At 38.1% G+C, this 26,710-nt stretch overlaps 1 non-coding gene across 1 annotated transcript; it reads left to right on the top strand.

The window, feature by feature from the left end:
* Positions 1-21,266: 21,266 nt before the first annotated feature.
* Positions 21,267-21,339, top strand: TRNAW-CCA (transfer RNA tryptophan (anticodon CCA)). The gene has a single exon. It is a non-coding gene; the product is annotated as a tRNA-Trp (tRNA).
* Positions 21,340-26,710: the final 5,371 nt, after the last annotated feature.

Genomic DNA, 26,710 nt, shown 5'->3' with positions numbered 1-26,710 from the left:
CAGCCATGACCTCTGAGGCTGCTACTGGAGCTGTGGGTTCAAAAATAAGTACTTCTACTGAGCTGCTGCAGCTATTTCTGGACATTCAGAAAGAGGCCTGTGAATGGAGGTGCCTGGGCTGTGGGAATGTATATATGTGGGTGAGGGTGGCTGGCCTTGGGGTCCCTGAGTCCTTGACTGCAACTCCCTCTAGAAAACTGCAGTGTGGTGGTTGTGCCTCAAGGCTGGTGTGATGGGGACACATTGCCCCATGGGGCTGACCAGGTAAAGCCTTTGTAATTATCTGGCCCTGAACAATCCCCTGTAGGATTTTGGTCTGGAGTACTAGACTCCTCAGGGGCATGTAAGGAATGCCCTGTAGGTGGAGGATTAAAGACCTATAATAAGAGTTTGGGTGGGGTAGGGGGGAATTATATAAGTACTGTATGAATATGTGTGTATGTGTTCCTGTGTGTGTGTGTGTGTGTGTGTGTGCGCGCGCGTGCCCACGTACTTGTATACGTGCACATATGTTGATTAACTCCCTTTTCTTGTGGTGGCCTGGAAAAATAGATTACATATTTTTAGACTACATCCACATAAAGCTATAGAAAAAGATATTTTTTAAAAAATCCAAGATACCCATGAAGAAAGGTACTATTCGTTCAAAGTTTACTTGCTGATTTGTTCTCCAAGACACCTGGAATGCCTTAAACTGTAACAGCAATGTTAACAATGACCCTGCTGTCTGGATTTTTTTTCTGGAACTTCTGAATCTTTTGAAAACAACAACGGCAGACCAGGTGAGGGAAAAGCCCCCAAGATCCAAGCACTAACTCTTCTTGAAACACTTCCGTGTTTCAAACCATGGAGGTGGTCCATGTCTGCGTATGTGCTAAGTACACGTGGCCCCCTTTCTCCATTTTCTCTATGATGCAGATTGGACAAAGGGAAATAGGTCATTTCTTCTCAAACTTTCCATGGAGACTTTCTGCATCCCTTAAGCTATTTTTTGTTTTGGGGTCTTGTCTTCCTGAATGCCATCCACATACATGTTTTTGAAACTAAAGTGAATCAGAGGGACTTGGAGACTGATGTACACATCTGGATTAAAACACAGGCCTTTCTTGTCTTGAGGACTAACAAAAAGATTCTTATACATCTAATTTAGGGAGTTTCTTTTTAAAATACAGCTGAAGTCCAATTATTTTATGTTGAATATTTTTAGTATTTGGCCTATATATGGGACATATGTTTCTGGCTGCCCAACACTTTTGAAAAGCCTTCTAATTTTGGGAAATGTTCCATTTTGTAAGTTCTACCTTTTCAAGATTAAAAAATTGGATGTCTCACTTCCTCAGCCTCCTTTGCATCTAGAGCACAGGCAGGTAACTTGGCATCAGTAGTCTGTTACACCCACAGGAGACTTCAGTTCAAAAAGTGAGCCTCATGAGAAATAACCTCTGGGTGAAGTATCCATTTTTCTGGAGGAAGTGATGGAGAAGACATTCAACTTTCAGCAGAAGCTGTGATTGCAAGGCAAAGTCTTTATAAGTGGAATCCCTTTTGGCAGCAGGAACAGTTGAAGCCAAGCTGAGTTGCTGGCAGCCTTGCAAAGCCAAGTATATCTAATGCAGTGGCAACTGTGGCCATAATTTCTTCTAAAACCAATTCTGTGGTGTAGTTTAGAAGTTTCAGTAGAACATTAACCCTGAGCTCGTTTTCCTATATTGGGATTATATTGAATCTATGGATCAATTTGGAAAGAACTGATCTTTTAACAATTTTAAGTCTTCCAATCCATGAACACGATATAGCTCCCCTTCTATTTAGATCTCTTAAAATTTCTCTCTGCACAGATTGTAGTTCTCAGTGTATAGGTTTTGTACATTGTTTGTCAGATTTATCCCAAATATTTTATCATTTTGGTGCTGCTGTAAATGATACTGTCAATTTCAGTTTCTGATAACTCACTGCTAATATACAGAAACAGATGGACTTTTATACACTGATGTTGTATCCAGTAACTTCTCTAAATTCACTTTTTAGTTCTAGCAACTTTTTTTGTACATTTCCATCAGATTTTTCCCATAGGTAACCATGTAATGTGTGAATGAAACCTTTCTGATCTTAATGCCTTTTATTTCTTTTCCTTGCCTGTCTGCACTGGCTAAAAAGTCCATATGAGGATGAATAGAAGTGGTGAGAGTGGACATCCTTGCCTTGTTTCTTATCTTAGGAGGAAAATACTCAGTTTTTTTACCATCAGTGTGATGTCAGCCAAAGATTTTTTTTATATACACTCTTTATCAAGTTGAGAAAAAAAGTTTTTAATCAGGAATGGAATTTTGTCAGATACTTTTTCTGTGCGTGTTGAGATATTCATATGGTGTTATTTTCATAGATTTTCAAATGTTAAACCAATTCTGCATTCCTGGGATACACCTCACTTGGTCATAATACATTGTCTTTTCTTAATATACACTGTTAGATTTAACTTCTGGTTTGGTTAAGAATTTTACATCTATTGCTCTGTAGTTTTCTGTGATATATTTGTCTGGATTTGGTATACATACAGGTAATGTTTTTCACAAAGAATGATCTGGGAAGTATGCCCTATGTGTCAGTATTCTGGAAGAATACATATAGAATTGGTATTACTTCTCCCTTAAGTATTTAGTAAGATTTACCAATAAAAATGGAATTTTCTTTTTAGGGAGAATTTTAACTATATGTGCAATTACTTTGATGGATATTGGGCTATTCAAGTTACCGACTTCATCAGTAAGCTTTAGTGGTTCATGTCTTTTAGAGATTTATTCATTTCCTCAAAGTTGTCAAATTTACTGGCATAAAGTTGTTCATAATATTTCCTTACTATCCACTTATTATCTGTAAAATCTGTAGTTAGTTCACCTCTTATATTCCTGATATTGGTCATTTGTGTCTCCTCTTTTTTGTTTCTGGTAAATATGGCTAGAAGTGCAATTTATCTATCTTTTCAAAGAACCAGCTTTTGGTTTCACTGATTTTTTTCTATTGTATTTCTGTTTTCCACTCTAATCTTCAATTATGTGCAATCTTTACTTTGGGTTTAATTTGCTCTTCTTTTTCTGGTTTCTTAAGGTGGAAACTGAGGTCAATGATTTGAGACTTTTTTATTATCTAATAATATTGTCATTTAGTGCTATAAATCTCCTTCTAATTACTACTTTAACATCATCCCACATATTTTGATACTTTCTGTTCATACTTCCATCCACTATAAAATACTTTCTAATCTCTTTTTGATCTTTTAACTGACCCATGGGTTATTCAGAAATGTACTAGTTTCTAAATATTCAGAAATTTTCCAGAGATCTTTCAGTTATACATTTCTAATTTAATTCCATTGTAATCAGAGAACTTGCAGACTTTTTTATGACCCAAAACACAGTCTATCTTAGCAAATGTTCCTTGTGCCTTTGAAAGGAATGCATATTCTATTGCTGTTGAATGAAGTGTCTTATAAATATCAATTAGGTCAAATTGATTTATAATGTTATTCAAATCATCTGCATCCTTGCTAGTATTCCCTCTACTTGTTCTATCAATTAGATTTAATTCCCTGGTTATGTTTTTGAATTTGCCTATTTCTCCATAAAGTTCTATCAGCTTTTGCTTCAAGTATTTTGAAGCTCTTTTATTAGATATATAAATATTTAGAATTGTTATCTATTCTTGAGGAACTTGTCTCTATCATTATGAAATAATTCCATTTATCCAACATAATATTCTTTGTACCGAAGTCTACTTTGGTATTAACATAACCACTCAAGCTTTCTTTAGATTAGTATTAGCATGGTATATTCTTTTCCATCCTTTTACTTTTAACCTATTTGTCTTGGTTTATTATAGGCAGCCAATAGTTGAGTCTTGCTTTTTTAGCCATTCTGAAATTCTCTGCCTTTTAATTAGGGTATTTAAACCCTTTAATTTTATGTGATTAGTTATATGTTTAAGCTTAAATTTACCATCTTGCTATCTGTCTCATCTGTTGGTATGCCTTTTCTTCATTTCCTGCATTCTTTTGAATTAATGAAAAATTATAATTTTCCATTTTATCTCCTTTGTTGGCTTATTAGACACAACTCTGTTTTGTTATTTTAGCAGTTTTTAGGGGGTTTAGTATCATCTAAATATCTTTAACTTATCTTTAATTTCAAGTGATGTTATACCATGTCACATACGGTAAAAGAACCTTACAACTTCCATTTCACCACCCTGTCTTTTGTGCTATTATTGTCATCCATTTTATTTCTACATATGTTTTAAATTCCATAATACGTTATTACTGTTTTTCCTTTAGAGAGATTTAAATAAAGAGGAAAAAGGTCTTTTATTTTTACGCACATAGTTACTATTTCAAGTGCTCTTCATTCCTTTGTGTACATTCATATTTCCATCTGATATTTTCATTCTGTTTGAAAGACTTCCTTGAACATTTCTTGTAGTATGTCTTTGTTGGTGATGAATTCTTTCAGCATTTGTATGTCTGAAAAAGTCTTCATTCCATGTTTGTGTTTAAAAGTTATTTTCACTGAGTACAGAATTCTCATTGGAAATTTTTCTTCCACTACTTTTGAGATATTGCTCTATTGCCATCTCACTTGTATTGCTTCTGTTGAAAAATCTGCTATAATTCTTATCATTGTTCCCTTCTACTTAATACATTTTTTTCTCCTTTTGAGATTTTCTCCTGATCATAATTTGGAGAATTTAATTATGATGTTCTTTGGTGTAGTTTTCTTCATAGTTTTTGTTTTGGCTTGGTTTTGTTTTTTGTTTTGCTTGCTTCATTGATCATCTTTGATACATAGATTTTTAGATTTGAAACAGTTTCAATCATTATTTCTTTAAATATTTTTGTCTCAACCTCTCTGTCCTTTCTTCTGTAGACTTCAAGTTCACACATGATAGACCACTGCAGTTGTCCTACATCTTAATAATTCTCCTTGTCTTGTTTGTTTGTTGCTGTTATTATTTTGTTTTTATTTTCTGTTTTTCATTTTGCCTAGTTTCTATTGGTAATGCCATCAAGTTTAACAATAATTTATTTTGCAATGTTTAATCCAACAATAATCCTATCAGTCAATTTTTTCATCTCTGAGGTTTTAGTTATCATCTTTAGAAATACGATTTAAGCTTTTTTATTTTAGCATATCTCTACTTGTTCAATCCTTCCTCCAGCTTTTTCAACACCTGGAATAGTTACAATAACTGTCTTAATGTCCTTGTCTGCTAATTCTAGCATCTGTTTCAGTTCTGGGTCCACTGTGATGGATTTAAGTTTTATCCTCATTATGGATCATATTTTCTTGCTTCTTTGTATGCCTGATAATTTTTGATTGAGTGGAAGGCTTTAAGAATTTTACCTTGTTGTGTGCTGGATATTTCTGTATTCCTATAAACCTTCTTAAGCTTTGTACTTGGATGCAGTTAAATTACTGTAAAACTGTTTGGTATGTTTAGATCTGGCTTTTCTGATTTGTTAAGCAGAGTACTGTCCAGTCTAAGGCTAATTATTCCCCATTTCTTAGGCAGGATCTTCTGGAGTGTTCTACCCAATGCCCACTAGAATTATGAGTCTTTTCATTTTGGCTGATGGCAACAGAAACTGTTTCAGGACCCGTGAGAACACCAAATATGTTCACCCCAATCTTTTTTTTTTTTTTTTAACAAGTTTGTTAAGAGGAGAAAAGATGGCGGCGAAGTAGAGAGACGTGGAGTGCATCCCTCTCCACAGATGCATTGGGAATGCATGGAAGGACGCAGTCATTCCCACAGAGAACCAGCTGAACACCAGCAGACGGCCTCGGACACCAGAAAGAACCGCGAGGAGCCCGACATAACCGGTAGGGAGGCATCTACGAGGGCTCAAAGAGGGTGAAGCGGCGGAGCTGTGGCAGATGGGAGGGCGTGAGAAACATACAGAGGGTCCGCAGCGCAGCTCAGCGTTCCCGGACCGAGACATCGATCCGCGGCTGAACGGAGGGTCTGGGAGCGGGAGCATGGGAACCGGAGAGCGGGTTCAGGGTGAGAAACATTGTTGCCGGTAGGGTGACGGACCGAGAGGACAGGAGGGAGGAGGTCCGCGGAGAGGAGTGCCCGTCCCTGAGAGCTGCCCGGCCATGATGGCGGCTGGAGGCTGCAGGCTCGCGGGCAGCGGGGGAGGAGCCGCGCGTAGCCTCTCTCTCTCTTTCAGCGCCTCTGCAACACGCATTGGAGAGACGCCTGAGGGCCACCTAAGGCGCTCAGGGATAACAAGCACGCTCAGGGATAACAAGCACCCTCAGGTGCTCGGGCGGGGCTAGATTAAAACCCCTTGCAATGCCAGCAGCAGGGAGGCTGCCGAGAGAAAAAAAAAACAACAACAGCATCAAAAAGAAAAAAACCCCGAGAGAGGCCCAACTCTAAGACTTTCTGTTTACGCCTGAGCCACCAGCGTCCCTCTGCAACAGGCACCTCCAAGCCCGACTGAAACAACAGTGCGCCACTGCTCACTCACTCCCAGGAGAAGGAGCCACTATTGTACCCTCTCCCTCCCCACACACCGATGCTTACAGAGGAACAATAAAAGAACCTCTGCTGGTCACAGAATAATGCAAAAAAACCCAAGGCGAGGAGAAGGACACTTACAGCTGAGACGCTAAGGAAACAGAAATAGTAGTATCAATTCCTATTGAACTGGTCCATTCTGGGATCAGTTCTGGATTTTTTTTTTTTCTTTTTCTTTTTCTCTTTTTTTTTTCTTTATTAAATACGATCTTAGCACTAAGGGATCTACAAGTTTTATAACATAATTTTTAATGACTTTTTTTTTTTGCCTTTTTATATACTTCTATATCTAGCTAAGTTTTTGCTAGTACGGACAAAATATCTCTCATACTTTCCTTTCATCCCTATCTTTTATACATTTCTATTCCTTTCTTTTTACTTGCATATTTCCAACCACATTACGCTCTTCTGTTCCCCTTTCTTCCAGCCTTTTTAAGTTTATTTTATCTTAACATACTTATAAGCAACACTATCGGTCTGCTCAGACTCCTTGCTCTATTCTCCAGATGACACACTGCCTTGGTATTTAATATTAGGCTTTTGTCTTTATCTTAGTTCTTAGTACAGTTGTCTAATTACATTCTGAGAATCTCCATTTTCTCTGGTGGTACTCTAGCTCTTTTCTATATTTGATCCTAGCTTACAAAATCTCCCTGGATTGATGTTTGTATGTGTAAGGTGTTATTTGTTTGTTTGTTTGCTTTTGCTTTTGTCTCTGATTTGTTCTGTTTCAGTTGTCAATTTCTGTTGGGTTTCTCTTTGAATATCTGATAGCACACTGGGGTTCTGTCAGGTCTTTCTAGAGCCTTATCTCCTAACGGATTCAGTAATTGTGTGTCTTATACATGTATGTGTTTCCTAGACTTAATATTCATTTAATCCAATACTTCGACATTAGTCTGAGGCTTGGACAGTCTTCTATAAACACCTCTATCGCCAGGACAAGCAACCCCAAAAGTTTGGACAACCATGAGGAAACAAAGAAACACCATGCAGGCAAAGGAGCAGGAAAAAAACCCACAAGACCAAATAAATGAGGAGGAAATAGGAAAAATGCCTGAAAAAGAATTCAGAGTCATGGTAGTAAAAATGATACAAAATCTCGATAACAAAATAGAGAAAGTACAAGAAACAGTTCATAAGAACTCAGAAAAACAAACAGCAATGGATAACAAAATAACTGAAATTAAAAATACTCTAGATGCTATAACCAGCAGAATGACTGAGGCAGAAGAACGAATAAGTGAGTTGGAAGATAGAATGGGAGAAATAAACGCCACAGAGCAGGAAAAAGAAAAAAAAATAAAAAGACTAGAAGACAGCCTCAGAGACCTCAGTGATAACCTTAAGCGTACCAACATTCGAATTATAGGCATCCCAGAAGAAGAAGAAAACAAGAAAGGGTCTGAGAAAATATTTGAAGAGGTTAGAGTGGAAAACTTCCCCAACATGGGAAAGGAAATAATTCACCAAGTCCAAGAAGCACAGAGAGTCCCATACAGAATAAACCCAAGGAGAAATACACCAAGACACATATTAATCAAACTAACGACAATTAAACACAAAGAAAAAATATTAAAAGCAGCAAGAGAAAAGCAACAAACAACATATAAGGGAAAACCCATCAGGATAACAGCTGACCTTTCTACAGAAACTCTGCAGGCCAGAAGGGAATGGCAGGATATACTGAAAGTCCTGAAAGAGAGAAACCTACAGCCAAGAATACTCTACCCAGCAAGAATCTCATTCAAATTCAACGGAGAAATCAAAAGCTTTCCAGACAAGCAAAAGTTAAGAGAATTCAGCACCACCAAACCAGCCTTACAACAAGTGCTAAAGGAACTTCTCTAAGTAGGAAACACAAGAAAACACCTACAAATACAAACCCAAAACAATTAAGAAAATGGTCATCGGAACACACATGTCAATAATCACTTTAAATGTAAATGGCTGAAATGCTCCAACCAAAAGACACAGACTGGCTGAATGGATACAAAAACAAGACCCTTCTATATGCTGCCTACAAGAAACCCACTTCAGACCAAGGGATACATATAGACTGAAAGGAAAGGGATGGAAAAAGATATTCCATGCAAATGGAAGTCAAAAGAAAGCTGGAGTAGCAATACTCATATCAGACAAATTAGACTTGAAAGTAAAGACTATTAAAAGAGACAAGGAGGGACACTACCTAATGATCAAGGGATCCATTCAAGAAGAACATATCACAATGGTAAATATCTATGCCCCCAACATAGGAGCACCTCAATACATAAGGCAAATGCTAACAGCTATAAAAGGGGACATCGACAGGAACACAATAATAGTGGGAGACTTGAACACCCCACTTACATCAATGGACAGATCATCCAAACAGAAAATAAATAAAGACACACAAGCTTTAAATGACACATTAGACCATCTCGACCTCATTGATATTTATAGGACATTCCATCCAAAAGCGACAGACTACACTTTCTTCTCAAGTGCACACGGAACATTTTCCAGGATAGATCACATCTTGGGTCACAAATCAAACCTCAGCAAATTCAAGAAAACTGAAATCATATCAAGCATCTTCTCAGACCACAACGCCATGAGACTAGATATCAATTACAGGAAAAAACCTGCAAAAAATACAAACACATGGAGGCTAAACAATTCACTCTTAAACAACCAAGGAATCACTAAAGAAATCAAAGAGGAAATCAAAAAATATCTAGAAACAAATGACAACGAAAACACAACAACCCAAAACCTATGGGATGCAGCAAAAGCAGTTCTAAGAGGGAAGTTTATAGCAATACAGTCCTACCTTAAGAAACAAGAAAATTATCAAATAAACAACCTAACCTTACACCTAAAACAACTAGAGAAAGAAGAACAAAGAAACCCCAAAGTGAGCAGAAGGAAAGAAATCATAAAGATCAGAGCAGAAATAAATGAAAAAGAAAGGAAAGAAACCATAAGAAAAATAAATAAAACTAAAAGCTGCTTCTTTGAGAAGATTAACAAAATTGATAAACCATTAGCCAGACTCATCAAGAAAAAAAGGGAGAAGATGCAAATCAACAGAATTAGAAATGAAAACAGAGAAGTCACAACGGACACCTCAGAAATACAAAAGATCATGAGAGACTACTACAAGCAACTATATGCCAATCAATTGGATAACCTGGAAGAAATGGATACATTCTTAGAAAAATACAATCTTCCAAGACTGAACCAGGAAGAAATAGAAACCATGAACAGACCAATCACAAGTACAGAAATTGAGGCAGTGATTAAAAATCTCCCAACACACAAAAGCCCAGGACCAGATGGGTTCATGGGCGAGTTCTATCAAACATTTCGAGAAGAGCTAACACCTATCCTTCTCAAACTCTTCCAAAATATTGCAGAAGGCAGAACACTCCCAAACTCATTCTACGAGGCCACCATCACCCTGATACCAAAACCAGGCAAAGATGTCACAAAAAAAGAAAAGTACAGACCCATATCACTGATGACTATAGATGCAAAAATCCTCAACAAAATACTAGCTAACAGACTGCAACAGCACATTAAAAAAATCATACACCATGATCAAGTGGGGTTTATCCCTGGGATGCAAGGATTCTTCAATATACGCAAATCAATCAACGTGATACATCATATCAACAAATTGAAGGATAAAAACCATATAATCATCTCAATAGATGCAGAAAAAGCTTTTGACAAAGTTCAACATCCATTTATTACAAAAGCTCTCCAGAAAATGGGCATAGAAGGAAACTACCTCAACATAATAAAAGCCATATATGAAAAACCAAAAGCCAACATCGTTCTCAATGGGGAAAAACTGGAAGAATTCCCTCTAAGAACAGGAACAAGACAAGGGTGTCCACTCTCACCACTATTATTCAACATAGTTTTGGAAGTGTTAGCCACAGCAATCAGAGAAGAAAAAGAAATCAAAGGAATCCAAATTGGAAAAGAAGAAGTCAAATTGTCACTCTTTGCAGATGACATGATATTATATATAGAAAACCCTAAAGACTCTACCAGAAAACTGCTCGCACTCATTGATGAGTTTAGTAAAGTAGCAGGATACAAAATTAATGCACAGAAATCTCTTGCATTCCTATACATGAACAATGGAAGAGCAGAAAGAGAAATTAAGGAAACTCTCCCATTCACCATTGCAACCAAAAGAATAAAATACCTAGGAATAAACCTGCCTAAGGAGGCAAAAGATCTGTATGCAGAAAACTTTAAGACATTGATGAAAGAAATCAAAGATGACACAAACAGATGGAGGGATATACCATGTTCCTGGATTGGAAGAATCAACATCATGAAAATGACTGTACTACCCAAAGCAATTTACAGATTCAATGCAATCCCGATCAAATTACCAACGCCATTTTTCACAGAACTAGAGCAAAAAATCTTATGATTTGTATGGAAATGCAAAAGACCCCGAATAGCCAAAGCCATCTTGAGAAGGAAAAATGGAGTTGGTGGAATCAGCCTTCCTGACTTCAAACTATACTACAAGGCCATAGTGATCAAGACAGTATGGTACTGGCACAAAAATAGAAAGGAAGATCAATGGAATAGAATAGAGAACTCAGAAGTAAGCCCAAACACATATGGGCACCTTATTTTTGACAAAGGAGGCATGAATATACAATGGAAAAAAGACAGCCTCTTCAATAAGTGGTGCTGGGAAAATTGGACAGCAACGTGTAAAAGAATGAAATTAGAACACTTCCTAACACCATACACAAAAATAAACTCCAAATGGATTAAAGACCTACATGTAAGGCCAGACACTATAAAACTCCTAGAGGAAAACATAGGCAGAACACTCTATGACATCCATCAAAGCAAGATCCTTTTTGACCCACCTCCTAGAATCATGGAAATAAAATCAAGAATAAACAAATGGGACCTCATGAAACTTAAAAGCTTTTGCACAGAGAAAGAAACCATAAACAAGACTAGAAGGCAACCCTCAGAATGGGAAAAAATAGTTGCCTATGAAACAACAGACAAAGGATTAACCTCCAAAATTTACAAGCAGCTCATGTAGCTTAATACCAAAAAAGCAAATAACCCAATCCACAAATGGGCAGAAGACCTAAATAGACATTTCTCCAAAGAAGACATACAGATGGCCAACAAACACATGAAAAGATGCTCAACATCACTAATCATCAGAGAAATGCAAGTCAAAGCCACAATGAGGTATCACCTCACACTAATCAGAATGGCCATCATCACAAAGTCTGGAAACCACAAATGTTGGAGAGGGTGTGGAGAAAAGGAAACTTTCCTGCACTGTTGATGGGACTGTAAGTTGGTACAGCCACTATGGAAAACAATTTGGAGGTTCCTTAAAAAACTACAAATAGAACTACCATATGATCCAGTCATCCCACTACTGGGCATATACCCAAAGAAAACCATAATCCCAAAAGAAACTTGTACCATCATGTTTATTGCAGCACTCTTTACAATAGCCAGGACATGGAAGCAACCTAAATGCCCATCAACAAATGAATGGATACAGAAGATGTGGCATATATATACAATGGAATATTACTCAGCTATAAAAAGGGATGAGATGGAGCTATATGTAATGAGGTGGATAGAACTACAATCTGTCATACATAGTGAAGTAAGTCAGAAAGAGAAGGACAAATATTGTATGCTAACTCACATATACGGAAACTAAAAATGGTACTGATGAACTCAGTGACAAGAACAAGGATGCAGATGCAGAGAATGGACTGGAGAACTCGAGGGACTTCCCTGGTGGCCCAGTGGTTAAGAATCCGCCTGCCAATGCAGTGGACAATGCAGGGGACACGGGTTCGATCTCTAGTCTGGCAAGATCCCACATGCCGAGGAATAACTAAGCCCATGCACCACAACTACTGAGCCTGTGGTCTACAGCCTGCGAGCCACAACTACTGAGGCTGAGTGCCACAGCTACTGACGCCCATGCTCCACAACAAGAGAAGCCTGAGCACCACAATCAAGGATAGCCCCCGCCTGCAGCATCTAGAGAAAGCTCATGCGCAGCAACAAAGACCCAACACAGCCAATAAATAAATAAATCTTTTTTTAAAAAGTCACTATAAAATTAATATAACACACACTCATTATAGAAAACTTGGAAAACAAAATACAAAGAAAATTAAATCTTCGGTGCATTTACTTCCTGTTTTCTTCCTGCAGAATCTTTTTCACACAAAGTCAAACTGTACAGACAATTCTGGGTCTTCTTTTTTTTTGTTTTTCCCTGTTAATATTATATTATTGGTAGTGTCCATATCATTACTGTGTCTTTATTGGAAAAGACGGCACAGCCTCTTTGGACTATAATTTTGAGTTTAAATCAAAATTTAAACCACACAGCAGGGAATTCCCTGGCGGTCCAGCAGTTAGGACTTGGTGCTTTCACTGCTGTGGCCCAGGTTCAAGAAGTAAACCACACAGCTTTGTGGTGAATCAACACTGTCATTTTTTTTAAAATGATATAAATTAAAATTCAAAACTAACATAAGAGGGGGCTTCCCTGTTGCTGCAAGGGTTAAGAATCCACCTGCCAATGCAGGGGACACAGATTCGATCCCTGGGGTGGGAAGATTCCACATGCCTCGGGGCAACTAAGCCCATGCACCACAACTACTGAGCCTGTGCTCTAGAGCCTACAAGCCACAACTACTGAGCCCGCATGCCGCGACTACTGAGGCCCGCACACCTAGAGCCCATGCCCCGAAACAAGAGAAGCCACCTCAATGAGAAGCCCGAGCACCGCACTGAAGAGTAGCCCCTCCCCCTCGCCACAACCAGAGAAGGCCTGAGCAGCAACGAAGACCCAACGCAGCCAATAAATAAGTAAATAATAAATAATAAAATAAATCGTAAAAAACAAAAACAAAAAAAACAAAAAAAGAACAAGTTTATTTATTTATTTACTTATTTATTTTTATTGGCTGTGTTGGGTCTTTGTTGCTGTGCACAGGCTTTTTCTAGTTGCAGCGAGCGGGGGCTACTCTTTGTTGCAGTGCGTGGGCTTCTCATTGCAGTGGCTTATTTTGTTGTGGAGCACGGGCTCTAGGTGCACGGACTTCAGTAGTTGTGGTGCTTGGGCTCAGTAGTTGTGGCACACAACTTAGTTGCACCGTGGCATGTGGGATCTTCCTGGACCAGGGCATGAACCCATGTCCCCTGCATTGGCAGGGGGATTCTTAACCACTACACCACCAAGGAAGTCCCAGAAAAACCATTCTTCATGAATTGTTGTTCAATTTCTTGAAAACCGTTGTTTAATGTATCATTTTTAGGGGTTTTTTTTAGTTGTTTCTGCCTAGGAAACAATACCTGTTACTCCATGTTGACCGGGAGCAGAAGTTGAAGTCTATCAGATAATGCATGATGATTTAGAACACCTTTGCAAAATTCTCTTCACTATTTCTAGGAGGCTTCAAAAGGTGTCTCACATGTGTCCACCACAGTTACCTGGGATGCTCCACCAGGGACCTAGTCTCACCTGTAACAATCCCAATCAAAATCCCAGAGGAGTTTTTATAGGTATCAACAGGCTGACCTAAAATTTATATGGAAAGGCAGAAAAAGTAGATGAACCAACACAATTTTGAAAAATAAAAACAAATTTGAAGGCCACATATTACCTGATGTTAAGGTTCACTCTAAAACTACAATAAGGCTGTGAGATGTTGTGAAAGAATGGATGAATGAAGCGAGAGAGTAGCACAGACATATATATACTACCAACTGTAAAATAGTCAGTGGGAAGTTGTTGTATAACAAAGGGAGTCCAACTCGAGGATGGAAGATGCCTTAGAGGACTGGGGTGGGGAGGGTGGGGGGGGACCCGAGGTGGGGGGAGTCAAGGAAGGGAGGGAATACGGGGATATGTGTATAAAAACAGATGACTGAACCTGGTGTACCCCCCAAAAATAAATAAATAAGTAAATAAATAAATAAATAAATAAATAAATAAGAATGGATGAATGGAATAGGATATAAAGTCCAGAAATAGACTCACACAAATATGGACAATTTATTTCTGATAAATTGTGCAAGGAAATCCAATGGTGAAAAAATCATCTTTTCAACAGATGTTGCTGGGAAAATTAGATACACATACATAAAAAAAATAAATAAACCTTGACCTCTACCTAACATCTTGACAAAAATTAATTCAAAATGGATTATAGACATAAATGTAAGATATAAATCTATAGAAATTTTGTAAGAAAACAAAGGAGAAAATCTTTATGACTTTGATTAGGCAAAGAATTTTTAGATATGACACAAAGTATAATCTGTACAAGAATGAACTGATAAATTGTACCTCCTTAAAATTAAGAACTTCTGCTCTGTGAAAGCCATTATTAAAGAAATGAAAAGCCAAGCCACAGACTAGAAGAAAATACTTGCAAATCAGACATCCATAAAAGCACTGACATAAAAATATATAAAGAATTCTTGAAATTCAACAATAAGAAAATAAACAGCCCTATAAAATGCACAAAATATTTCAAAAGATACTCTACCAAATAAGATATATAGGTGGCAAATACGTGTGTGAAGAGATACTTAGCATTATTAGTCATTAGGGAAATGACTGAACCACCATGTGATACCACTATTCACCTAGTAGAATGACTTAAGAAACAAACAAATCCTAATAATATCCTGGTGAGGTTGCAGAGCAACTGGAACTCTCATACATTGCTTATGAAAATGGAAAATGGTATGGCCACTTTGAAAACAGTTTGTTGGTTTCTTACAAAGTTAAATATACATTTACCATATGATCTAGCCATCTCACTCCTAAGAGGTAGGACTGAAATGAAAATCTATTTTCATGCAAAGGCCCATATGAAAATGTTTGTAACAGCTATTTCATAATCACCCAAAACTGGAACCAATCATGATGTCCCTCAACAGAGGAATAGATGAACAATCTGTGGTACATCCATGTAATGGAATATTAATCATCAAACAAAGGAATGAACTGTTGATGTATGTAACAGGATGGAAGATTCTCAAATGCATTGTGCCAAATGAAAGTAACTGGACATGAAAAAATAAAGAATGATTCCATTTATATGATATTCTAGAAAAGTAAAACCTTAGTAATGGTAAATATATCAGTGGTTGCTAGTGGGTAGGGCTTGCAGGAGAGACTGACTACAAAGGGTAAGCAGGAAGCTATTTTGGAGGGTGATGGAACTGTTTTATTTCTCCATTGCAGTGGTGGTTTGTAACTCTTGGCATTCATCGAAACTCATAGAACAAAAACCAAAAAAGAGTGAATACTACCTTATGTAAATTAAAAAATAAAATTAAAAAGCCTATATACTGAATATTGAGACACCCACCACTTGTCCATGACTCAACTCCAAGAATGCAGGCAACTAGGCATACTCCCCAAGGCTGGAGACTAGAGAATTCTTTTCTCTTGAGATATAAAAAGAATGAGTGGAGGATGAAGGGAATATTTGCATACACTGACATTTGATAATACTCATTGAAACAGCTGGGCCTCTGCTAGGAAACTCACATGGAGCCCTAGTCAATATGGCCTGCCTTTACACACACGTATTCCAAACAGCTTCTTAATATAAAGAAGCCATGGGTGGACTTCCCTGGTGGCGCTGTGGTTAAGAATCCGCCTGCCAATGCAGCGAACACAGGTTCAAGCCCTGGTCTGGGAAGATTCCACATGCTGCAGAGCTGCTAAGCCCGTGTACCACAACTACTGAGTCTGCACTTTGGAACCCGTGAGCCACAACTGTTGAGCCCATCTGCCACAACTACTGAAGCCTGCAAGCCTAGAGCCCATGTTCCTCAACAAGAGAAGCCACTGCAATAAGAAGCCCACACACTACAAGGAAGAGTAACCCCTGCTCACCACAACTAGAGAAAGCCTGCGCACCGCAACAAAGACCCAATGCAGCCAATAAATAAAATAAAGAAAAATAAATTTATAAAATATATATAAATAAAAAAAGAAGCATGGGCAATCAAGGGAAATAAGACAATGCAGAAAGTTGAAAAAAAAATTAAAAACCTGCATTTGATCTCAAAAAGCTAAGAGAAAATACTGACTCCATAAAAAAATAATAAAAGACACAGAGAACAGTAAAGAATTGGAAATTTAAAATAGGGTAGACAAATAAATAAATAAATAAATAAATAAATAAATAAATAATACAGAAGGGCTGAAAGATTAATTGAGGAATACCTCCCAGAAAGCAGAATCTAAGATAAAGAAACATAAAACAGGAAAGAAAAATTCTGGAAAATTGTGTGATTAATTCAAACTTCTACATCCAAATAATAGGTAATATAGAAAAGGAAAACAAAGAAAACCCAAGTGAGGACATTTGGGCAGTAACAGATACAAAATAGTTTCCTAGGATTGAAATGATGAACCAAGCAAAATAAATAAGAACGGACCCAAGCAAAGCATGTCATAATAAATTTTTAAAACAGCAGAGATTTTTTTTTAATCCAGAAAGTTTCCAAGGGAAAAGATTTGTTAATTCCAAGGATAAAGAGTTAGAATAACATTAGACTATGCATCAGAGACATTGGAAGGTAGAAGACAATGGAGCGATACCTTCAGAATTGTGGGGGGGAAAAAAATTAGGCTCCATATCCAGGCAATCTACCAGAAGTACAAAGGTGATGTAAACACATTTTCAGACATTCAAGGTCTCAGAAGTGGTACTTGCCAATTCCCACACACTCTTTCTCAGGAAGCTACTGGATGATACTATGCAACAAAATAAGTGAGTAAACAAGGAAAACAGAGCACAAATGTAAGGAACAAGGGATCTAATACAGTAGTGAAGCAGAGAGGAGTCTCAGGATGCCATGTCTGCAATAGGCCAGATCATATCATCCAGAACAGGAGAGGGGGTAGAAGAATTGAAGCATGTCTGCAATAGGCCAGATCATATCATCCAGAATAGGAGAGGGGGTAGAAGAATTGAATTGAGAAGAATTCTCCAAAGAGAAACCAGCTAGAATTGATAGGTTAGTTGCTATTTTTCCCCCTGTAGAAAAGTAGTTAAAATAGTATCATGGGTTCTATAGTTCTTGTGAAGAATTTGAGAAGAATTTGTGATGGGAACATAAAAAAAAGCTAGTAAAGATGAATCAGATGTCAATTCCAAGGAACATAGAAAGTTTCATAAAAAAGAAAATACAGTCGTAGAACGAGATTTTGCTTAGTTGCAAATGATGCTTTCGTAGCCATGAAAATGTAACACTGATTATTGATTTTATTTAAAAATTATATAAATATAGTGGGAAGATGGAGGAAGTTGGGGGGGGGGGGGGTCTCATAAGAGTTCCAAATGCTCATCTTTCATACCAAGAAGTCAGCAATCAATGCCTAAAACTGAAAACTCTGAGAGTAGTATTTAAAATTACATAGGTAATTAACAGAAAAAAATAGCTAGAGCAAGTGAAGAAGGTGCTTCTGAGAACCCCAACTCAGGTATTAGAGCAAGGGAGTACTGTTTTTTATGAGATGTGTTAATTTTTTAAAACTCCATGTGTGTTTTACTTTGATAAAAGTAGAATTTAAATATTTTTAACAGAAATTGCCTATTGTGAGAATGTCAGTCAGAGTGGAAGTCTGCAGGATAATATTTTTGGAGAAAAGGGAAAGCTGTTTTCTGTTTTTCAAATCTGCCTAGGCATAGAGCTAGCTCTCTTATAGTTATTCTAGAAGGACAGAAGCTCAGCATGAATCTTAAGTTTTAAACCTTCTTCTTATAGCATTGTTTCTTTAAAGGGTGAAAACTTTATATTTTAAACTTTTATTTTTAACTTCTTTCTTTTTTGTAGTTTTTTAAAATAGAATTATTTTCTGCCAACATAGTCACCAATTCTTTAATGCCAATAATATTTTTGCTGCCCTAGACAGTTGACTACCAGCCTATATAATAAGACTGGCCCTGATGCTATGAAATTGGCATAACTAAATGTCACGATAGATAGGAAAATGCGGAATCAGATTTTAGTAAAGTCAGCCCTTAGGCTCTCCAAGAAAGAACTCAGCCCTCAGAAAAGGTCCCAGATTGACATCCTGAGGTTGAAGTCCTATGCCAAGGTCTATGATGCTCCAGTAGTGAAGAGCTTTGTACGAGTGCTTGGTTGAGTGGTCAATTTTATGGAAACCAGAGATACTGCTCAAGGAACTGCAGGGCTGGCCTAAAATACCTCACACCCTCAGGAAAGTGACTGATGAAATAAAAACATGCCTGTACAGGTCTCTAAGAACCTTAGAGGCTAATTAATTTTGACTTGTGTGACATTTGTTGGCTCAGACGTCTGTGAATTTCTATTGTATTAGGTACCTTACTACCCATAGACAATGGACATAATTAGGTTACTTTAGGACAGGTAAGCCAGGTGAAGAAAATTTCCATCAACTTTTACTTGTAAACAGTATATAAGTGGATTTTTTAAACACCAGACTATCAATCTATTCATTTAACATTTATTGTTTCTTCCAAATTGTCAAAAAAGTACTGAAACATTGACAGTATTCTCCCATGTTCTCTATCTTTGTTGTACCTCTAGTTGTGTTCTTTTTTCATTCATAATATTATTTATTTGTATCTTCTTTTTCTTTAACATTCTTACAGAGACTTAGCTATATTCAATTTGCAAATAGCCAACATTTGGCTTTTTTATGCTCTCTACTGTATCTTTCCTTTTTTTTCTTCACTGATTTCTGCTCTTATCTTTACTACTGTCATATGTTATTGAATTTTCCAACTTTCAAAATTGGCAATTGTATTAGTTTTCACCCTTCTCCTTTTCTAATACACATTTTAGGCTAAAAATTGCCCTTAAAGCATCTCTTGGGTTGCATTCTCCAGTTTTCAATATATGATATTTTCACTATCATTTAGTTTTTGTGTTTTTAAATTTCCACTTTGATTCATCTTTAATCTATGAGTTAGTTATTTTAAATTTCCAAATACATTGAGATTTTTAAACTCATGGCTTTATTGTTAACTTATTTAATCAGGTGTGGTTAAAGAATGTGATCTGTATGATAACCATTTATTGAAATTTGCTGACTTTCTGTGTGCCCTAATATGTGATTAGTAAGTGTCCATATTGTTGGAGAATATTCATATTCTTTAAGTGAATTTCATGTTGTCCATTGAATCAAACTTGCTAATTACGTTGCTCAAGTTTTCTGTATTTCTGATATTATTTTTGATCTATAAATAATGAGAGGTAGGTTGAAATTTTTCACTCTGTGGTTAGTTTACGTCAATTTATTCTTGTAGTTCTATTAATTTTTCCTTCATATATTATTAGTCTATTGTATTAGGTGTATATATATTTAGAACCGTTGTGACTTTCTAATGGATATATTTTCCCACTCTCTGAATAATACACAGAAGTCTATAGTTTTATTTTCAACCACTGCCAATCCATTCCCCAGCTTACATTCAATGTTTTGTCCAGCCTTTTAGCTCTGTATTATTTATTGTGGCCCCCACAATTTAGACATTGTTGTTTTATACTCTCAGTAATGAGTAGATTTAGTGATATATTTATGATATTATTTATATGCCATTTTTTCCCCATAGTTCAGATCTTTTTTTGAGATTTCTTCCTTCCACTTGAAAAACACCCTTTGGAAATTCCATAAGTGAAAATGTGTTTCTGGTAAATTCTTTCAGTTTTATTATACAGAAAATATTTTCCTCTCATTTGTGAAAGATAATTTTGCAAGGAACACAATTCTTGTCTTACAGTTATTTTCTGTCGGTATTTTGAATATTTTAATATTCTATTTTCTTCGCTCTTCATTGTTGCTGATGACTCAGCATTCAGTCTAATCACTATTCCTTCTTGGGTAAACCGCCTTTTTTTCCTCTGGCTGCCCTTAAGATTTCTCTTTATTTTCTATGTTCTGTAGTTCCACTGGATGAGCCTAGGTGTAGATTTCTTTTTATTTATCTAGATAAAGATGTGTTGGTCTTCTGGATTGGAGATGTATGTTTCAACAATCCTGAAAAATTCTCAGGCATTTGACCATCCTTTTCTATTTTCATCTGTTTCTCTAATCAGCATTCCTCATAATTCTCTCTTCAGCTGTGTCTGTTTGGCTCTTTAGCTATCCCATTAGGTTCTTCTTCTAAATCTTTTTTTTTTTTTTCATTTCTAGAATTGCAGTTTGTTTCTTTTTCACACCTGTCTGGTCGCTGCATAGCCTCTCTTCTCTTATTCTTTTAAAGCAATTCTCTTTCTTTAAACATATTAAACCTCATTGTTTTACTGCCTCCAATAATTCTTTGTGGATCCAGCTTTGTGTTTGTTATTTCTGCTAAATCTCATTCATATTGGGGGGGGGGGGATGGTGTTTAACTAAGGGTTTTATATTTGTGGGCACTGTCTTTTTTGGGAGGCCTGAGTAGAGGGTATATTACTCTACAAAGAATTTGAGTTTCCTTCTGAGGTCAGTAGGCACTGTTTAACCAGAGTCCCCTTTATGTTAGGATTTTATACATCACACGAATAGTGTACATTCAGAACTGAAACCCCTTGTCATGGCTGGTGACCTTGAAATCTTCAGAGAAGATTCTTTGTCACTCCCACTCAAAATTGAGACTGGTGGGAATTCCCTGGTGGTCCAGTGGTTAGGACTTCATGCTTCCACTGCTGGGGACCCAGGTTTGATCCCTGGTCAGGGAACTAAGATTCTACAAGCTGTCCAGTGTGGCCCCCCTAAAAAAAAAAGAAAATTAAGACTGAGGCAGTTTTCCTTGCTGCCTGAGTCTTCTGGGCTTTTCTTCTTGATCACCATATTTCTTTTTGGGAAAGCTCTATGCGTGAGGCTCTCTAGATGTTCTCAGAGATGCCAGCAGTATCAGTAATTCCTTCTCACCTTGGACTGACTTTCTCACTCTGTCTGACCTGACTGATTTTCTTGACTTTCTATGGATATGATGTTTTAAGTATATTTCTCCCATGGCTAGAATTCTTTATCATTTGCAGAGGAAGGAATTTTCCTTGAATTACAGCACTACACCCATTTTCTCCAGAAGCCTTTGGTGCCTGCGTCACATGGTGATTTTGTACCCTCAAGGTGGAAATAGAGCAGAAGGAGACCAGAGGGAAGGGTGCACTAAGTCCATTTTGAGTGAGTAGCAGCTGCTTCAGTATCCTCTGGATGTCTCATCAGGTCCTTTTCCTCTAGAGCCTTACCTTCCAGGATTAGATCAAAGCTGCCTCTGACTCAGCATTTGACAGGCGGTCAATGCCAATGTGCAAGCCTCAGATGGAGACTCAATGGAGAATGTCACAAGCAACACGTTGTGTGTTGCAAGGATGGAAGATGATGCTAATTCTAATTCATTCACTCTGTAAATATTTATTGAGTCCTGGGCACAATGCTAGATTCCGGAGCTGAAAACTGAAGTAAGATTCAATCTCTGCTTTCATGGAGCTCACTACTAAGGAGAGGGGACAGACAGTAAATAATCAAAAGTAATGCAACTAAGCTATGCCACAAGGATTTACAAGGGTTTTTGGAAGACTGGAGAACAGAGAGATCACTGTGGCAGCCCAAAGGGAGGGGATGTGTTTTCTGGTCAAAGGATACAAAACAAAAGGGATGGAAGAATCGTGACAACAACTGGCAGTAGAAGGAGTTACGAACTGCCTTCCACGCTGTTCCACATCCCTCCCATTCCCCCCATCCCCCATACAAACACAGAACATCAGAAAAGCTTCCTTATGACTTTAACTTTATTGGAAATGGAAAGAGTAAGTTAGGCAACAGGAACTAAACTTGGTGACTTTCTGTAAAACAGGAAGAAGTATCATGGCCCAATTGACCCAGGGAAACCGGGTTGTGAAGGGGAAGACCATGAAGCTAGTGTCCAGCAGAGGCAGAACTAAAATGGAATTCCTGGCTGCTTGTGATATTCAGAGCAGGAAGCAGAATTCCAAATCGCAGTTGGCTGAAGTTGGCTGTGAATGGTCAAGGAATTTGGACCAAGCTTGGTGGGTAACAGAGACCCACTAGGAAGGGTAACTGATTTCAAATGTTATCAAGACAGGAGTGTAGAGGACTAATTGGCGGTGAAAGATAAGAGAGTTGAAGACTAAACATCCACTTCCTGTAAGCTCTTCAAACCCACAGCAGGTGACTCTGGCTCCAGTTCTGCAGCAACAGAAAGATCCCCGTGATCTGGTGAGCCTTCCTGACACCCCCTCGCCAAGACGGCACCTCAAACTCCTGACGGAGTCCTTGGCTGGCTTCTTCTGAGGCGTCCCTCTGGGGTCACCTGAAAAGCCCACTTTCCATTCTTCCTTAAAGCTGCCTGCCCTACTCTATAGCCTGTGTTCCCTCATCCTCCAGATCTAACAACAGAAGAGACTCTTTCCCAAGCTTGAATGGACCTTTCACTCTTGGAGGGCTTACCAGTGTCTCTGTGCGGAAAAGATTAAAGAAAAACAAAACAAAAACAAAAAATTAAAAAAAAAAAAAAAAGAAAGAAAGAAAAACAACAAGTATAGCCTGGGGCAGATATATGAGTGCAGGGAATCTTACAGTGTCTTCATGGTCAGGATCTCTGGGCTATAGCTCCAAACTCCCATTCTTAATACCTGGGAACTTCAGAAAAAAAGCTCCCAAGTTTCCAAGAATAAATATTTCAAGCATCCCTCTTGTCAGATCCCAGACATAATGAGAAAGCACTTTCTGTTCCCACAGCTCTACTCTCAGAAACCCCTTGTCAAGCTCTGGTCTTGCTTTCCTTTGCCCACTTTCTGCTCTAAAGGGGTTTCTCTCCTCTCATCCCCCTCTCACTCCTTTACTTTTCCTCTCCTCCAGTTTCATAACCCCAACCAAAGTTCTTTTCTCCAAAAGTGGTTTCTGTGACATGGGCATGTCCCAGCCATAGGTTGTAGGTGACTCCAGGTATATGCACCACCCCACACCCCCCACCCCAGCCCCTGCCCCAGTAAGAAGAGGCTGTAGTTGATCTCTTGACCAGAATTCTTCACCTCATGAAATTTCAAACGAATATGGAGATTTTCTTGTTTGTTCTGTTTTGCTCTGTTTTAAGATTGCAGAACAAACAGAATTCTAAGACTATTCTCTTACAAAATCAAACTCACAGAAGGGGCAAGAGACCTTGAAAAGCCTACAAGGGTCTTTAGAAAGAATGAATGAGAACGCAGCAACTTGAAATGATATTTTTTCTGCTTTGACTCAGCATATTACCGATAAGCCCTTAAAAGCATGTTTATTGCCTAGCTAGGTAATGCTCTTAGAGTGTTCCAAAGTACAGCACCACATTGCACCCAAAGGAATAGGATTAGCTGTGGCTAAACATGCTGAGAATTCTTTATCATTTGCAGAAGAAGGAATTTTCCCTGAATTGCAACACTGAAAACAGAGCTAACTCCTTCTCATTGGCTTCCTCGTTTTAAGTGAGATAATGTGTTTCTGAGCAATTGAGCAAAACAAGGACTCCCTGTAAGGCATGAATACTTAGAAAAATGGGAGAAAAGTAAGGCCAGAGTGCCTTAAAGAAGTGAAGAAAAGTCTAAATTATTCAATAAGAATTATATCTCTCATTCTCAGATTTGGACTTCACTGGAAACTCACTGGGACATTCTGTGCCCTAGATGAGAATCTGTTAAACTATATCCAAGAAGACATAGTTACTGAAATATCCACCTGATAAATTATTCTCACTTATAAGAATAGTGGTCATATATCTTAGACTTTTCTGGGACAATTCCAGTATAAATTTATTTTATTCTTTTCAAAGGCAGTGTCTTCAGTGTCTAACCAAGTGTAGTTTCCTATTATTCAGTTTAGAGATTAGAAAACATCTATTGCTGGACCACGTGTTCTGATTTTAAGTTTATAAAATTAGGTTACCATGAACCCTCAAAAAATGTTGAAGTGATATTCCACTATAATTTATAATACTCAGAAATCAGAGCTAATTTAGCTTAGATTCACAAAATCATTGGAATGTAAAAGCACTGGTAAGGTAGTGTAATTTATCCTTCTCTTTCAGGCAGGCAGTCACACCTGAATCATCCCAGACTAATGAAAATTTATCCTGTTTCTAAAGACGATCAGGAAAGCAGATCAACAAATCTCTTCCATTACACCCTCCCTCTCTGAATGCACAGCCATGATCTGAATGAGACAGTACGTAAAGTTCTAGACCTAATCGGCCCCCACCTGTGATGAAGGCTGTTTGCCCCACGTCTAACTGGTGATAGGGTCCAAATTCTGCTTTTTCCCTCAGCCATTTCCAAAGTCAGCAAAAATGACTATATATCGTACTAGCAAATTTGTTACAATATAAAAGACCCTGCTTGTGTCCCTGTGCTATACTTTCCCTCACCTCTCACCGGTCCTCGCACCTTCGTGTAACCCAGGGACCCTCTTGAACTCTCTGTACCCAGTAAATAAGCTTCCCAATATCATTAACGTGGTCACTTACTCCATATTTCCTCCCTTAACTAAAATCTGTCTCTACTCTGGAAGACACTGCATTCTCAGCAGCCACTGGAGATGCTCATCTCCCATTAGTGTTTTTCTAGGATCAGGAGGGAGAGTTGGCATTATTCCTCTACCTGTAAAAATACCCTCCTTTTAATGCTTATGCCGCCTTACTCTACCACCTTCTTCTCCCTCCTCTGTTTGTTTATTGCTGGAGTCATGATAACTTCTGTGACTCATTAATGACATCTGGTTCACGTCCTCACTTTCTAACCCAAGTTTTGCCATATTGTTCATTCTTAATGTGGGTGATCCTCAACACCTCAATTCCAGTAGCTTTCACCTCTAAACCTTTCAGCCATACGTTACCATGGACGTGCCTCGGATCTTGTGGTCATTGATAAACATGCCTCTGAAGTCTTCAACTCCAGTTTTCTACACTCTGACCTAACTTTTTCTTCTAGGTCTTTCATGACCTCAAGTTATTGATTACCTGAAGGACTCCCTCACCAACTTATTCAATTTCCTTGCATCCCAGGCCTTCTGCAACAACTCCTTGCAGCTATGACCCTGGATTCCTGCTGCAACACACCTTCTCCAATTCCATACCCAGATAAATAAACCTTCTGGAATGACAGCTTGAAGCCCTTTCAAAGCCATAGTTTTCAACCTCAGCTCTGCCTGTAGTCTCAGCACCTGGAAATCCTATAACTTATCATTGGTCAGCCCCCAAATGATCATTTCAGACCAACCCTACTCTCCTCTTCACATCTTCCAAGCACTTTCATTCCTTCAATTTCAGTAGACAAACTGGTGTCCTGCTACTTGGAAAAAAAGAACTCTATCTGATATGACTTTCCCTAAATTTTACTTCCCTTCTCCTTGCCTTTATAAATCCTAGCTTCTCTCACACCTGACCTTGCCTCATTTCCTCTCATCCCAGGCAATGAGCTACATACAGTCCATGGTCAGTCTCTCAATCTGTGCCCTTGATCTTATACTCTTACGCCAACTTCAGAGCCTGAGCCATCAGCCATCTTCAGTTTCTCTTTGTTACCTTCGGGACAAAGGCCATACTTCCTATCATGTCTTATTCCAACCTCAGATTCAGTCACTCAGTTACACTAGCTGTTTTTCAAGTGCCCAATAGCCACATGTGGCAAGTGGCTACTGTATTGGATAGCACAGACATAAAACCTTTCCATCACTGAAGAAAGTTCTCTTGGATAGCACAGCTCGCCTTTACTGAAAATCTTGCAAATCCCTGAAAGAGCCAGTTTCTCATGTCTCTGGACCTTTGCACAGAGAGATGCGATAACCATTTCTATGTCACACCATTCACTCTGGCATCCTACATGTATTATGACGTGGACATCCACTCCTGGAAGCAACTTCTGGTGTTGTTGCAAAGAAGCACTGAAGTTCTTAACACCAGTCTTCATGTGGTAATTAGTGTACCTTTAAGCACCCCATGTGTTTTTTTTCCCCAGTCTCCATCTAATCAAAATTTGAACTGTCATTGTTGATAGAGCAGCCTTGTTACCTTCCAGCTTATTATAGCCTTCACCTTAGAAAATTGTTTTCAATTTT

This window comes from Hippopotamus amphibius, chromosome 4 (assembly GCF_030028045.1).
Source record: "Hippopotamus amphibius kiboko isolate mHipAmp2 chromosome 4, mHipAmp2.hap2, whole genome shotgun sequence".
NCBI classification, from domain to species: Eukaryota; Metazoa; Chordata; class Mammalia; order Artiodactyla; family Hippopotamidae; genus Hippopotamus; species Hippopotamus amphibius.
The sequence above is the reverse complement of the archived record's forward strand: the minus strand, read 5'-3'. Positions and strand labels throughout refer to the sequence as shown.